The 17,361-nt window shown below is 31.9% G+C and overlaps 1 protein-coding gene across 1 annotated transcript in view; it reads left to right on the top strand.

Annotated features, from left to right (window-relative positions):
- The first annotated feature begins 6,064 nt into the window (after positions 1–6,064).
- The window catches only part of LOC147072310 (uncharacterized), a 621,588-nt gene continuing 610,291 nt past the window's right edge, over positions 6,065–17,361 (top strand). The window contains exon 1 of the mRNA XM_085947307.1: positions 6,065–6,556. The gene's annotated coding sequence lies outside the window, so the exon portion shown is untranslated. The remainder of the gene's footprint in view (positions 6,557–17,361) is intronic.

Raw genomic sequence — 17,361 nt, 5'->3', positions numbered from 1 at the left:
TTAACTAATGGCGCAATCCATCTGGAACATTCACTAGAATAGGTATTCCTCAGAGACGGTTTCTAAATAGCAATGTAAAAAATACATGGGGTGTTGTCGATTTATTTTTTGAGATAACTTGACAATTACATTAGTGCGCATTGCTATTTTACGCATGTAGCAACGGCTAGTGGGCTGTATCCCCACTAGTTATGGGCATATAACAGGATCTTCATCTTAATTTAAAATCTAACCCTGCACAAAAACAAAGATTCGGCGGAGACTAATATTCTCAAAGCTCAAAAGTCCAGACCGTTGGACCTTGGAAAGATGTAATGTCTGACAACCATGTCATGTACTTACCTACTGCATGGCACAATACGCATGTGTTGATCAATAATTTTAATACAACGTTGACTGAAACGCGACTCAGAATTGGACGAATGAAATCGACTTGTTTAAATCTCGTCTACGATTACATAAAAATATAACAATCTGAGATATGTACCTACGCCAAAAATTTTATATACAGTAGAATATATAAAATACTTAAAATAAATTAGTATTCTTAGATTAGGAATGTTGTCTAGGTATTCGGAAATCCTGCCTATTATTGGTCAAACACTCCCACGTAGGTATAACAATAAAAAACTGTTAATAACTTTAATTAAGTTCCAGTGGCAGGGAAGTTTTTCACACTGGAAGGCTTAGTAAATTGTATTATGTAATGTTATTATTCAATCCGATCAGGATCATAGATATTCGCCCATAGGATCGTTATAATGTATATAAACGTAGGTACATAGGCAGATACCTACTTACTTAGATAACAGTGGCTATCTAGTGTTTTTTTTTTTAAATTATACGTGAACTCAAGAAAAACAGTTTTACAGAATGCACCATTCGTGTAGGATTATTATTATTATCTAATTTTTTCTCATGTAAGTTCATCAAATGTAAATAAAATTCTTATTTAAAAATATATTGGACACTTCGGTAAGGCAAGTTCAATAAATATATAATCTTCTTGCTGATATTAATGATATTAATCTTGTGCTGTCCCCTATCGGACAACGGCCGTTATCAAGCCATCATTTGCTACCCGGAACACTTTGGCTTAGTGAAACTGCACTCGTACCAACCACGATCTGCGGGATCATCTTCGGCAGCATCTACCGTTAAGCTTTTCGTGGATGACGAGTTGGAGAATGCTGTAATTTTGTCCTCTCGTAATTTTGTTGTAAAAAAATATACATTTTATTATTAATCTAATAATAATAAATTGTACCTACCCCAACTCTGTCTTATCTCAAAGTAAAATTTATTTTATTAGTGTTAAGTGAAGCGAGATTCACGATCAAATTCAAATATACGTAAGCAGGTAGGTACTCGCATACACTGAACTCCCTTTTTACACGGTTTTTTTTACACGATTTCAAAATAACACCGTGTAAAGCCATCAACTCTGAATGCATGTTGGAGACCGATTTGGCCAGAATATGTTAAAACATAGTGAATAACTTTTGTTACCTTTGATTTTTAAAGTATTTTAGTGTATACTTTTTATACACTTTTTTTTTAACCCGGTATCGCATGGAACGTAATTATGTAACATGTAAATGGGGAGTTCAGTGTAGTGTGATATTATGGTAGGAAAGGTTTAGGCACATGGAAATAGCGAAAAACATTCACCCACCTTCCAAGTTTCTATTACGACTTTACATACATCCCTATAATGATTCCAAATCCACGGAGAGTGCTTGTTTCGTAAACAGACTAAAAATAATGAAATGGGGGCTTCTCTCAGATAGATAGATGACGATAATGTTTATATAAATCGCACATTCAAAACCTCTTAAATCATAGATTCTTATTACGTGATTTGATATCATGAACTGTTTAAGTATTGCGTACACGCCACTGTTATAAACATCACGTTTACGAGTAGGTATTTACCTATGTACATAATTATTATATCTACGTACTACCCAGTGAAGACGGATCATGATGTAAATTTCTAAGAAGTCCATTAGGACGTTTTGAACAATAACGCCATTGTTTTCGGTGGCTTTATCTTCTATCTCGGAACAATTAAACTCTAAATACCGACAATGTCTCTTTAACAATCTTTATAATTATTTATTAAACATTCTTCACAATCTTGCCGAAGGAAAGTAGGTATATAATGTATAATTTAATTTTTAAGCACTAGGTATTTAAATTCCTATATCTACAACAAAATGAAACAGGTGTCTTCCAATCAGTGATGCCAACCGTAAATTATAGTACAATACTATAATTTTAATATCGCGAAAAATGTAAAATACTATAGTTTTACGCCAAATATGCCAAAGTACTATAATTTTTACACCTTTGTACTATAATCAGCATAGAAAAAGATGGCAACACTGCTTCCAATCATTATTTTAACTGCAACGTAGTAATCACTTTATTATTTAATTATGTACCTACCTAAATTATATATTTTACAAACGTAGGTATTAGAGATGGGAAAACTGGTCGATTTTGAAGACTGAGTATACTTACTACCAGTATAAAAAATACTTAGCATAGAAACTTGTTCCAAAATACTTACTAGTATTTGGAATACTATATAGAGCGTTTAGCGTGCGTAAGCGACACAAGTTTCATACTCAACCGAAACTAAAACCAACTACATATTAGTTTTTGAAATACGTATCGGCTCAGGGAACTCAGACTGTGTATCGGCTTCAATAGATCGCTAAAAATACGCTGAGCTCCGATTGTCGAATAGTCCCATTTATTATAAAATTTTAAAAACATTTTAAATTTATGAATTGTTTTTCTGTTAGGTTACAATATTCTTGTTAACAAAAATGAATAACAGCGATTTTTTTTTAAATTTGAAACATGTTTTGAGCGGTCATATAACAAGCCTAAGCGTGTGCGTCATCTCACCACTGTGCTGCGACACAAAATATATGACTATTATTCATACATTCGAACGCAATAGACTAATAAATTAAAATATACCTATATTCAAGTGCTATCTCGTTCGCGCGTATTTAATGTCAATAGTGTTGAAAGTCTACCGACTGGCGAGTACACAGAACAGCGACTCGCGATGATATCATCACAAGTTTGTTGGAATAAGTTTATTGGGCCACACATACTGAGTATGGGTAGTTTCATCCGAAACTTGAGTACACAAACTGGTGTTAGTATTTCTAACTCACCTCTAGTAGGTATCGTTATTATTCAAAATGAAACTTTGCGAAAATACACAAATACGATTATGAATAAGTATATAATAAATAATCTGTATTAACCATAAAATACATAAAGAGTACCGATATAAAATTATAAATATATAATTTTTAGTGAACAAATAAGTAAAATAGGTAGGTACAAGTCTGTTTACTGGAAGCCTTGCGGGAACAGCGGCAATTTTCATAGCTGATTTTAGCCTAATTCATGAATTCAAGGATGATAATCTGACCTAACAAATAATCCAGTATATCGACTATTTTCAAAATTTGTCAGGGGGCACAAGTAATCTGTTATGTGCATATGTTACGCTGAATGTGCGAAATTGACTATTACATGAAATGGGCAAAATTTTGGCTAATTCATGTAATAGTCAAGCCTGTTGCCTTATTCATGAACTAGGTAAATTTTCTGCTGAGTACATGAATTCACCAGGGTGTCAAGATGACAGAAGAAAAAGTAAATTTATACGGATGGTTTTATTAGTTATATTGGACATAATATAATACTATTATTATTAGGTAAGGTTAGGTTAGGTTTTGTAATTCTGAATTAAATTATTCAACTGAATGTCCATTTTGAGGTTAGCTAACAAGTGTCAACAAACTATCACAAACATACAATCGACCATTGCACGATTGATACCCAAGCACGAATCAAATCGCGAAAATACCTTTCAATAAAATTCTTCCGTTATCATATTATAGTTCTAGATTATTTTTGCGCATAGTAAATGGATATGAACGTCATTCCAGTTATTGATTGGTATATTTATATATTATAATCAATGACATTTGATACATTTGGTTAGTTTGATTAGTTGCAAAAAACACCACCGGAGCGCGATCATCTATTTTGACCATAGATAATATATGTACATTTTGACCAATGCATGAGCATTTGACACATTTAGTTTAGTTGCAAAAAATACCACCGTAGCGGTACTATCTAATTTGTCCAATGCATGAACTAGGCAGAAAAATTACTGCCGAATTCACGCACTCGCCATATATTTTGTCTATTTCATGAATAAGGCAACGGGTTTGCATTTTTCATGATTTAGGCAAAAATTTTCCGATTTCATGTAATACTCAATTTCGCACATTCGGCGTATCTAACATATATACTTATTATTCATAATAATATAATTGAACAATACAACAATACGGTGTTTTACACATTTTATTTTAATGACAATATACTCAAGGTATCTTCTTACGGGTAGAATACCTCCTTCAATCCCCCGCCAGTATATTTATGATTTATTGATTTGTATTATTTGATTTTTATTAGCCGCAAAGACATGGCTGAACGTAACCTAATTTTGTAAATATATCAATGGCTGGTACAGTACTATTATGTTACCTGCTTATCTTTGCCAAACTTCCGGTTAAGAAAACTTGTACAATCTTACGATCAAATTTATTACATATCCGGTTCTATCTACAACCGCCAGGTTCCAAAATGATCCCGAGAATAATATCCGTTTAACCACAGTGACCACACTTCGATAAGTGTGAAAAATTTTAATCCATGGACCATGATAATTACCAAGATGTAATGTCAAGACGAGACTGGCTTTCATCGGGTTCTACGAATTTGCAAACCTGTCATCTTGCCTAGCTTGCACAAATGGATAATATTATATAATATTATGGGTGGAGATGGAGTAACTCAAATCTTAGCCTTTGCCCTGTTAGTTCACCAAAAAAAATAATGCTATATGCATTGATATCAATGGCTATAGGTATTATTAATGCTATCCTAATGAAATGAGTACCGAAGATTCATCAATTAATTTATGGTTGCAGGCTCTAGGGTTTGAAGATAGATATTAAAATATTGTATGATTCATGATTGAATACTATATTTAAATATACATAGTCTATTTTATATTATATTGCTGTATTCTGAATTGCATACAGTTAAGTTAGCCACTTCAGAAAAACACTTGAAGTGCTACTGATGCCATGTAGTCATTCAAACCTTTTATTATGCATGCATTTGGCTACCGATCTAATAAATCAGTTAATGTCTGACTATAAGTGGCCAAGAATTCTAAAAGTATTTTTTTTAAATTATGTAGGTAGGTACCTACTTTACTCAACGTATGCCGTTTTGGTGAAGATTTCAAGTAAATATATTTATAGGCCATTGCTACGCGCTCCTACTCCGAGCGACGCTCTAACTCTTTGGCTTATTCGAAGTTGGCCATGCAGACCATGGCTGGTTAGAATATCGAAACCTTTTCTTTCGTAACACTAAGAAGATTATATGGGTCCCCACAAAGTAGATGTTGTATTCATAAATTTTCGTTTTTATTACGAGAAATGGATGTTAGCCACTTGCTCAACCTATGAAGTCCGTACCTACACTATGGGACAAAACACAATATATTGCGATCTGCAACACGTGTGAATTTTCCAGACCCGGGGTCTACGACATTATAGACCTGATGTGTAACCGCTCGGCCATCGTGGTATGTATATAAAATCTATATAGGTAAGTATTTTAATAATTATTATGAGCTTATAAAGAAAATACGTTCATTACTGACAAAACAGTCAAAACAGATTGTTATAAAATTGTGAGCTTCCAATTATTATTGAAATTCCCGGCGAGCGACACGTTGTAAACAATATTGAAAGCTTTTTATGTACGTTATAGATTTAAAAGCTTTGCACGATTTAGCAAAGACGCAAACCTAAAGCTTTAACTGAATAACGATAGCGTGCGCTGTAATACAATAATACAGTGAATAACAATCTTGCTCTTGCAGGTTGGTATTGAGCTCGGGTCGCAGGTGGTAAGCGCCAGCCGCCAAGCGGGAAGCGGCAGTTTTCGTTCGGCAAGCAGCTTGGTTGGTGACCGGTCTGTCGTGTTTTTGAACCGCGTTGTGTTTTTAATGAGTGTTTGACACTTGTTGGTTTTCGATTCGATTCGATCTGAGGCAATTTTTAACTGAAAAAAACTCATCGAAGAGTGTGTGAGATCAGTCCCAGATAACTGTTGTTCTTATTGTTAGTTTAAAAGTTTTTTAAGTGATGCAATTTGAAGTTAACAAAACGGGATAAATCTTTTGTTGTTTGATTCTCATCCGTGCTTGTCTTTTGGGAAATCAACATTCGGCTATATTTTAATACTGTTACCTTGTACTGTGTTTTAGTCCTTGAATAGTGATATTTCATCCCAAGGATGACAACTGTTGATGATTAATAAAAGCGTCCAGGTTAAATCAAACTTGCAGTAATATTATTACCTTTGACCGAAAGTTTCCAAAGAAAGTTTTCACAGTGCAGGTGAATCTTCATAGACAGTATTAAGACAGGTAAAAAATAAAACTATTGTTGTGTTATATTTTATGATTTAAGAATACAAAATTATGTACACAGATATGTCCCTAAAGTACTGTATCGCGTTATTATGTTAAACCTTTTTTTAAATATTATCATTATAAAAACATAATATTATGTACATTTAAGGATTTAAGCAATACCTCTAAGCAGATTCTGATAGGAATCTATTAATACTATATTATTTTAATATGTACCTACGTAAGTAAAATTAGCTTATAAATATTTAGAAAAAAACGAAACTTGCCATTAAATAGTAAATTGTGTTGAGAATGATTGATCAATTATTATGGCGAAAATTGACTGTAGTTAAACAATTATGTAGGAATAGTAATTTCTTAATTATTTTTTTATGTACCGACCTATTATCTATTTATATAAAATTTTAGGGAGGTGTTACTGTAGGGAAGTTACTAAGTACATAATTCTTGCTCATTAAAGTTGTAGTTAAATGATTTGGGAGATTATAATGACGCATTTAATAGCTAATACTCAATTCGGTATATTGAATGAAAAAAGCAATTATTTTTTAGTCTAACAATAATTCACCCCTATAAAACATTCAACCCCTTTGTAAAGTATGCCTTTAGGCGGTGTATTTAAAATGGATAAATATAAATATAAAAATCAAAAATATATTTTACGAAGATATTCATGTAGGTAACTTACCTATTTATTTTTTTCATTATTGATTAATAGAGAGTAAGAGATATTCGGTATAATGTTATGATATACGGTGAAAATAGTAAATGGGGTCATAACCCCTGATAAATCTCATTCAAAAATTGCAATTTTTATTTTGTTGTGTAAATTTCTGAACCTGTTTATTATTGACAGATTTGCACCCGCGGCGATTCTTTATTTTTGGTCATGGAGCTTTTGAAAACATAAAACTATTTTCTGTGATATTTTTTTATTTTTTATCGTAATTAGGGGGGATATAATATACATTGTGGGGATTCAAGTTTTAATTATATGTACGCTAATACAACAGTGAGAAGTTACCTACTATATCTACGCACCGATACATATACGGTGTCCATAATATATTATATTCTAGCTCTTTGTAATAATAATGTGGATAATATAAAGATAATTATTTCAAATATGTATCTAAAATGTGGATACCACGGTGGTCAAAAAAATGATATTAAATGGTTTTTAACTCTCATTTTCACCAAAAATGGATTTACGTAGTTTAACCCAATAGGTAGTTTACCAATGACGTGCGGTCCATAATATATGCTGTAAATGAGTAGCATGTCCACAAATATTGGAAAATAGTAAATAATAATATTAGGTAGACATTTTAATGTATATTTTTTCTAAAAGTTATATATATATATATATCTATTATTATATTACTTGAAGATTGCTTATTATTTTCAAATTCTATAATTAATATTAATATTACGTAAATGTGCTTAATAGCTACCACTCCGCAATACAATACACCATTTTATTCAGCTGTAGGTAGGTACTTGCCGTGATTCAATTAATTGAAAACCCTAAGTGGATATATCAAGCAAATTGTTGGTAGGTTACCAACAGAATCCCTACAGACAAACGGCACTACTAATAAGCTACTACAGATTTTATATTATAATACATATCTGTTTCTACTGTCTCACCGAGGAAAGGTTAGTTCTACAGAGTACAACACATTCAAAAAATATGTTCTCGATTTATATAAGTAGGTAAGCACATACCTATCTAATACCAAAAGTATTGGATCGAATATAAGACACAGTTTTTTCCCCTATTTTAGTATTCCTGAATAATTAATTCTAGGTGAGTCTTATATTCGATGGCGTCTTAAAATCGTTTTCAAAAACTATATTTAATTAGAAAACGCAGAGATCAACGACTATGAATTAACGAAATGTGATTTTAAAAAATCCGAAACCGAATCTGAAAAAGTTTCAGACTTCGATGGTACGAAAGTAGGTCCATAATAATAATTAATAATATACTACTTTATCAGTTTAAATAAAACGCAAATTTTATTGTACTCATTTCACTTTTATTAAATATAACTGGACCGTCGTTTCGTCTGTCTCATATGGGTATTTTCAACTAACCTGTGAGGCGGACGAAACCGCCGCAGTTTATTTAATAAAAGTGGAATCCGTACAATAAAATTTGCGTTTTATTTAAACTAATAGCCCATTTACACATGCATAGATTTACTGCTGGCGGTACACATCGTCGCGAAATGTAAACACTTATTGTCCTGCAAGTTGCAAGACTGCGTGCTTGGATAAAAAAGTTCACGATTCTTAACTTTCAATCGATAGTTGCGACTTTCGTGACATGTGCGCATGCATGGTAAAACTATCGTCGAGACCCTGGAGAAAAAGTATACGAACTACACCACGCAGCATACATACTCACGTCTCGCTGTTACTTGAAAAATAAGATTGGCTTGACAATCAGCATTTTTGTGTGTATACCTACAGTTATTGTCGCAATAGTTTAATTTACACATGCGGGCAGTAAATCCATGCATGCCAAATACTAGTTAGCACTAAATGAGTTAATACATTTCCACCATGAATTGACAGTAAAACATATAGGTACAATACTACTTTTTATTGTTAATATTATATGGTGCTCATCTTAGTATTAAAATCTGTATAATTATTTTATGATTTATATATTGTAATTTTATTGTTGGTAAGTAGGTATGAGGGTTGTGTCTTATTATCGATAAAATCTTATATTTGTTATACTGGAGTGAAGCTATTTCATTAGTCAATCCATTTAATTTCAACGTGTACGTAATGCATTCAACTCATTTTATTGTACTAGTTAATTCCAGGCGCTTAATTAATTGCATCGTAGCAGCATAAAGACGCTTGCAACTAGCAGTGCGAATCCCCTACAAGAGACAGTGCTCCTATTTTCAACTCACTCTCAGTTACTAATGGTTCGGTTATTCCTCCAAGTCTAGCCTAGTACAGTCACCATAGTGGCTGCTTCATGCAGAAGTAAAGTCAAGTTGTATTTACGTGAGATAGAACGACGATAGCTCCAGCGGGATCCGAGTAAAGTTGAACGGCCTATGCGCTCATAACGGCAAACGGCGAACGGACTGCCGGCGAGATGCCTTGCGCCAATGGTCCGGTACTTCGCCAAGGCAATGAATACAATATTCGATTGATTGACAAGTTAGTTCAAAATCCTCGCACATCACAAGTTAATACATTATGCAATAAAAGTTTTATACATCTGGTTATTTTGCATATTTAATTAGTTATTTAAATCTCTTAACACATTTGAAGCCTTAGTTAGAGATATCAAAATAATATGACTATATTATAAAATTGTATACCAAATAAACCCACTATAGGTGACGTTACGCGTCTGCTGTTTTTTATCCCTAGGAATGTCTTGAGAGCAGTCACCTAAGAGTGAGGTGGCCACGAATTGAAGTGTGTTACGAGTGCTACGACATGCTTTCCACTCCCGCGGGAGTATACTGTGGCGTAATGAAGGTTATACACTCTCTAAAATAGTACTGAGATTATCCTAGGAGCAACCTCCCAAGACATTGCTTGGTGTGCATTAAAGTGTGTGTGATTCATAATCTGATTTATATTGTTGTCAAGCCTTGATAAGAAGAAACCTTATCGTGCCTTTCCTAACAGAAGTCGCCACCATTATCGCTTTATCATTTGCCACCTGGAACAGTTCGGTGAAGCTGCACTCGTACCAAATACGCAGGTTCTTGAGCCATGAAATTCGGCGTTGTTCTCTGCTATATTTACCGTTGATCTTTCTTTGGACAACTCGTTGGGGAATGCTGTACTATTGTCTGTCATAATGTGGCCGAAAGAGGCCTCACACTTTCTGACAGTTAAGAAATTAATTAATTAATGACGAACACGTTGCCGACCTCTGAAACTGGAATATCCAAATCAAACATTTTTATTTATTCATAAAAAATTGTAGTACTTAGGTATTCATATTTTCTATTCAATTTTTAAATATATGTTGACATTTTATTTTTACATTACAAAATAAACAAATATTATTGTCAAATTTAAGAAACCTTACGATTTTAACATTGAATTAAATATTAAACACTTATCAATCTACGCTTGTAAGTAGCAGGTTCTTCAAAAAATGTTCTCCTGGCAGTGGGTACTAAGTATTTATATTGTAAGCAGTTTTCAAATATTGATATAAAATTGGCAATGCCGAAAGCAGACAGATTTTAATAATAAATGTTCTTAACTCTGTTTGAATTGCTAAAGTAATTTCATGGTTATTTTAATTTTCCTCGCTAAATTCAGACATTACATAATGTTCCCACGTAGAAAACTTAAATATATTCAAGAGCTTTTCATTTATTATAATAAATAGCTTTTTAGAAATATTTTTAAGTGGGTTTATTGTTATCTTTGTTATAATTTCTATAAAATTCTCTTCTGATGATATGATGACAAATTTATAAATTTATACCTAAGTAGTTGTCATTATTCTTACAAGATATAAAAAAGTGCTGACATCAGTGCGCGTAAGTAATATATTCCTTAGAGTTTAACATGACAAAGGAAATGTTTCGTTATATTTTCGCGTACGTATTCTATTTCAGGATTTTTCCACCTGGCGTAGTATGCTTTCACTTTGACGTTATCAAAGCCTGGCAATGATTTAGAGACGTCGACTTTAGATTAAGTTGCGCGAGTGAGGATTGGCTATAAAATAACATATGTCGGCGCCACTTCGTGACAGGATGTAGTAAAAAATACGACATGAACGACACCGACTTGTTGAATGAGTAGCATTCAAACCTGTGAAGTATGATTAATCCGGAAATGTTTAAGTCGTTGGTTCGTGGTATTCAAAGTGTGCGCCGCGACGACCCGGGGCGCCGAATTAACCACGGACGCCTCAGGCTGTTATAATTCAAAAAAAAAAATATGCGCAAACCCAGATCACAGTTATATTAGTAGCGAAGGGTGGAGGTAGGCTGTTAAGATCCGCCATGAATAGTGCACATTGAACTTTGTTAGTCATACGCATTTGTTTTTATTGAACTAAAACTACAATTTACAAAGTGTTTTGGTTAGTTTTAAAAAATCAATTAAACCCTACCTAAACCGAATGTCGGATCTTAATATTTGTGTATGCACACACTATTTCACGTGGAGAATGCGTGTTTCATTTTCGTAGGACACTCACACATTCAAAACCCTGCATCAAAATGTAACATATTGAATATAGCATATCGGAATTCTATTTATTATCTGTTCTGTGATTGTGGTGAACATATAGAAAAGCGTGTAATTCACTTATATATAAGGGCAAGGATACACAATTCCCATTTTTATTTCATTAACGAGCTTACGTGAAAGCCAATTTTATTACGGAAAATGTACGGTAACCGTCTACCCAAATGTCACCGATCCTCGACTGAGTCATGCGCGAAAAGTGGGCATTAAGGCGAAGTCTACACTGAGCCTTTTTTAAAGAGGCACCTAGCGGAAAAATACGAAGCTTGCAATTTGAGACATTTTTTTGATAATTTACAATTTCAACTATATTAATGAATAAATATGTATCTGAAAACATTAAAAAGAAAAATATTTTTTATTTTAAGTCAAATTTTATTTGCGTATGGTCCTACTATTGAAGCTTGATTTGATATAAATAAAAAGGATTTCAAGTTATACACATTTATATTTTTTATAAAAATCGATGTTTTTTAAAATAGATATAAATAATATAATATAACTATGAATTAGTCAAAAATCTCTTAGATGATGCTTAGAAAACTTAATAAACTAAATTTTAATAATATATATGACCATAAAATATATGTAATAATAGGGTGCAGTCCGAATCAACAAATTCACATTTTATTACATTTTTTACAATTGTAAGTTTATCTTTGGCTTAAAATAAAAAATATTTTTCTTTTTAATGTTTTCAGATACATATTTAATCATTAATACAGTTGAAATTGTAAATTATCACAAAAATGTCTCAAATTGCAAGCTTCGTATTTTTTCCGCTAGGTGTCTCTTTAAAAAAGGCTCAGTGAAGACTTCGCCTTAATCGATTTTAAACTAACACTAATTTCATAATCTTCACACCATCAATAGATATGTTAAGATGTAGGCAGGTTGATTAGTGGTATCTATTGAGTTTTTTTATATATAAATAAGTACTATGTGCATGTATTGTAGGTACTTAATATTGTATTATAATATTTTTAAATCAAGAATGTACCTATGTTCCATTTGACAATGGTGTTTTTCAGTGGAGTAAAAAATAATGTGTGTTGAATTAATTGTATAATAATATATAAATAATATCAGAAAAGACATATTATGATATAGGTATATGAACATAATCAATTTATTATTGATACCTCACTCTTCTCGTAGTATTTGTTCAAATATTCAGTTATTTTGACACTGCGGTCACAAAATTTCTTACAAAAAATAACCGTACACAGGAGTATGTGAAATAATTTCAACCGGTTTTTTACTACAGCACTATATTGAATGGAGAAATAATTATTGAATTTTGGTAATTACTTATTTTTTACTGTATTTAAATGGTTAAAGATTGAAAGGAAATCCGTAATTCATTGATAATCCCGATCGACTACATAATAAAACAACAAATCAATATTTTTTTTTTTTAAATCTTGTTTTTATTAATAGAGTAGGAATCAATACAATAATTAAAAAAGTTTTAATATACGTATTGAATAATAATTAATCATAACGATTCGAACGACCAATATTACTAACATACCGTATGTGTCGCTAAATTTCAAAATCAGCCAAATCCATAATGAATAGGGGAAAAACAGCTTTTTGTTTTCTCAAGTCACAGTTACAAGGGTGAAAGTTTATATCATTTCGAGTATAGAATATTTAAAATTAATAAATTCCACATTTTGATAATGCAGAAATGTTAGAAAGCAGTAGTTATTCAGCAATTCATAAAAAAGTAAAAAATACCTAAAGGTGGACTTGGCTGATTTTGAAATGTAGCGACACGTATGTCGTTGTGAAAATATATCGGCGCATAAAAAACTTAAAAATATACTCATTAAAACTAAAAACGACACACGATTAAATTTAAAATAACGATTTGAAAACATAATCATATTATATCAAAATCACATTGGGCACATAATAATTATTTTGAGATTTAATATTTTTTACTGAATATTCGATAATAGATTTTAATAACAAATGCATGTAGTACCTATTGCACACTGAAAAATATAAGTACGTGCATAATTAGTTGACTGTGATTCCTTAAAATAATGGAGACGTGTAAATAGTAAGTCCAACACTGCATTACATTTTCTCACATAGGAAGCAGTACCGGAGAGATAGTAGGTATAATATTATATTAAAATTATAAGAGTTGTTTTGAGATTTTAAGATTCGTTGTCACGCCGGTTAGTCTAATATGGAAATACACTATTTTTACTGGAATACTCGATGATACATTTTCAAAATAAATCAGTGTATTAAATACACTATCAAAGCAGTGACCTAATTAATATATAGAAAATATCAGTGTTATAATAAATAAGTAGGTACCAGGAAGTATGCCGATTAAGCAAAATATTCCCGATCTTAAGAATTTATAAAAAAACTAAAATATAATCATCATTCGATGCTATTTCGTTGAATACGGCTATTGCCCTCACAATTGGCAATATCAATAGTGGGTTAGTTCTGCACCTTTGGAGCATTAATACCGGATGATCTCGATTTTCGAATCTTCTTCCAGACTAAGAAAATCCGTTGTAGATATATGTTAAATGTCTACAATTCGAGCCGGATAACAAAAATGCAATTTCATTTTCTGGTTACTTGTAATTTTTATTCTAAATGTCATGTTGTGAACGTCCTGAATTAATAATTTGTTATGTACTCAACGTGTCTTTTTTTAAATAAATAAAATAAATAAATGTTTGTAAACATTTATTTATTTTCGAACTTTTTTAAAAATTTATATCTAACCCATGTATCGTGGCCTGGACCAGGTATCTACTACATAGTTATCAATTACAAACAAGATGATTGGTCCCAAAAGCTTCAGCTATTAGTCACCAGTCCTCGTAAAAACATTTATTATTAAACTCGTACCCAATCGTTAAGTCGAAGCCAAGCCCATATTATTATGTGTATTTATGTACATTAAAATTGCATTATTGTAATAAATAAACCAGGCATTTTAAAAATACATATATAGGTATATATAAAAAGCACGGATATTACGCCATAATAATTCAGTCCCCAAAGTGAAGTATATGATTACATCCGTAAAAAATGGCTTCTCAAAACCATCGAAAGGCTGTCATCATGTTTCTTACTTTTGTATTATTATTCAAATTTGTTGCCGAACTAATTAAAAAGATTATGACATTGTTTTCCGGGGCAGTCTAATTGATAATTTTCCGGATTTAGAATACCTAATTTTTGAGTTACCAAGTTTAGTGTCAACTTGCCCAGGAAGTCAGGTAAGGTAGACGCCTGGCTTGGTTTTACAATGTCAAATTATTACAGAGGCGCTCGCCCAGCTCTTGTTATCACCTCATCGCTAATTGGAAGGACGAGACAATGGGCGCCGGGCTTAAGCCTACAGAATTTGGGATTCGTTATTTTTGAATTTTTTATATGTGTTTAATTGGCAAACACTTTTTTGCCATGGTTAAAAAAACTTTCGAAAAATACAAAAGTAATCATAATTGGAAGCTTTTAAATCTGTAGACGATTCTGTGTACATCTATATAGATTTTTGCTTGACACTTTCACGTTTGGTTATTAAGTGTATTTTTGTTCATATGCATAATATTGCACGTTACTAGATTATTATTTCTTTAGAATAACCTCTGCACTAAATCTGAAACCCGTAGTAAACAACAAGAAAGACAAATAATAAATCAAACTTTTCTTTGGTCTAATACAGGCACGTCCAACACGTCAATCGCTAGAAGGATTTTGGTTGATCGCAACAGTTATAGATTATTATCTATTCCCAGAGATTAACACTTTGTAGTAGGCCTTCACCCGAAGAGGGGTTCTTACAAACCAAACAAACTAATTACATACATTGTTCAATTTATAAACATTATCTAATAGTATTATATACAAACATAAAAAATCTTAAAATATGTATTATACAAAAAATATAAAAAAAAAGTAATTAATATTATATAAACTAGAAAATAAGTAGATAATACAACCATAGATAGATATACATACATAATAAATATATTCATAGGTTATATATATATATATATATTCATTGATGATGATGATAACGCATAAACGAAAACTGAGTGTAAAAACGTGATAAAAAAGCGTTGTAGATTTTGCCTTACCCATTAAAATACCTCGTGTACAATGTAGATTAACATTCATCTCGTAATATTAAATATAAGTGCATACATTTCATAGTAACCCAGACGTCTGATAAAGTATTAAATCGAATGGTCCGAGAATTAATTTTATAGGTTATAACGCAATAGGAAGATATTAAGCTTGTTAATGCAATTTTCTGTTCAACTTACGGTGTATTAGTACCTACGTCATTTTATTGAATTAATAAAGTCCATAAATAATAATTATTGTTCAGTGGCGGTACCCGGCAGTGGCTAGCTCGAGACAGGGGCGTGACAGGTCGTTGGCGAGCAGGGATGTCTGCGCAACATCTCGACGCCTCTGGTCAAACTCATCCTCAATTATTTGTATTCAATTTGAATTTTGTAATACGGTGTAATGAAATTAAAAAAAAAAAACTCATAAAACTTGGTATGGTCATAAAATTAATAACGTACTTTCAGATATTTATGATATTAATTATTGCAAAAAGTATTTCATTGTTGTTGTGTTAATGTTAAGTTTCCTATACTATTTAGATAACCTAAATAAAAGGTATTTCAAGTTATACACATTTATATTTTTATAAAATTCGATGTTTTTTAAAATAAATATAAAAAAATGTTAAAACTATGAATTAGTCAAAAGTCTGTACGAGGAAAAATTGAAAATTTAATAAACTAAATTTTAATAATAAATATGACCATACAATATAATGTAATAATATTGTAACTGTGGACATAAATATGTAACAAATTCACATTTTTTTACAATTTAAGTTTATCTTTGACTTAAATAAAAAAAAAATCTTTTTAATGTTTTCAGTTTACAGGTAAAATTGTAAATTATCAAAAAAATGTCTCAAATTGCAAACTTCGTATTTTTCCACTAGGTGCCTCTGGTAGATAGAAGCTTCCCCCTTAAGGAGAATAGGCGAAAAATCGGTTGACAGGTGTATATAAACCGCACGTGACGTTAATATTATAATGTTCAGTATCAGTGGATAATGTCTTATGAAAACGGCCAAAGTCGGCTCAGATCATTATTAAATTATGTGGAATAAGCAGTGGCGCACCCAGGATTTAATATTGGGGGGGCCCAAGGAGGAGAATATAAATTAGTCCCATAGGCTCTTTTTCTTCTTCACAGCCTAATTTCACGTTTATCGGTTATTTGTCTATTGCACTCGGTGTACCTACACCATGGTCCCCACGTCCTGAAACGGGCCCTCAGGCTAGGATATTTGGCGGTCCCCCTACCTACCGCTAAGATTAAAGGCAGTGTGAAACAGTACATTACCGTTTTTCAAATTGTGTTTTAGTTCAAATTAAGGGTACTTATACAGTGAATTATTGGCGATTTTTAATACATCTACTTTAATAATGGAGCTGTCGAGTATCGATACATAATAATCA

Source organism: Rhyacophila brunnea, unplaced genomic scaffold (genome assembly GCF_057557595.1).
Source record: "Rhyacophila brunnea isolate RB1 unplaced genomic scaffold, BYU_Rbru_1.0 scaffold_2, whole genome shotgun sequence".
Lineage (NCBI taxonomy): Eukaryota > Metazoa > Arthropoda > Insecta > Trichoptera > Rhyacophilidae > Rhyacophila > Rhyacophila brunnea.
The sequence above is the reverse complement of the archived record's forward strand: the minus strand, read 5'-3'. Positions and strand labels throughout refer to the sequence as shown.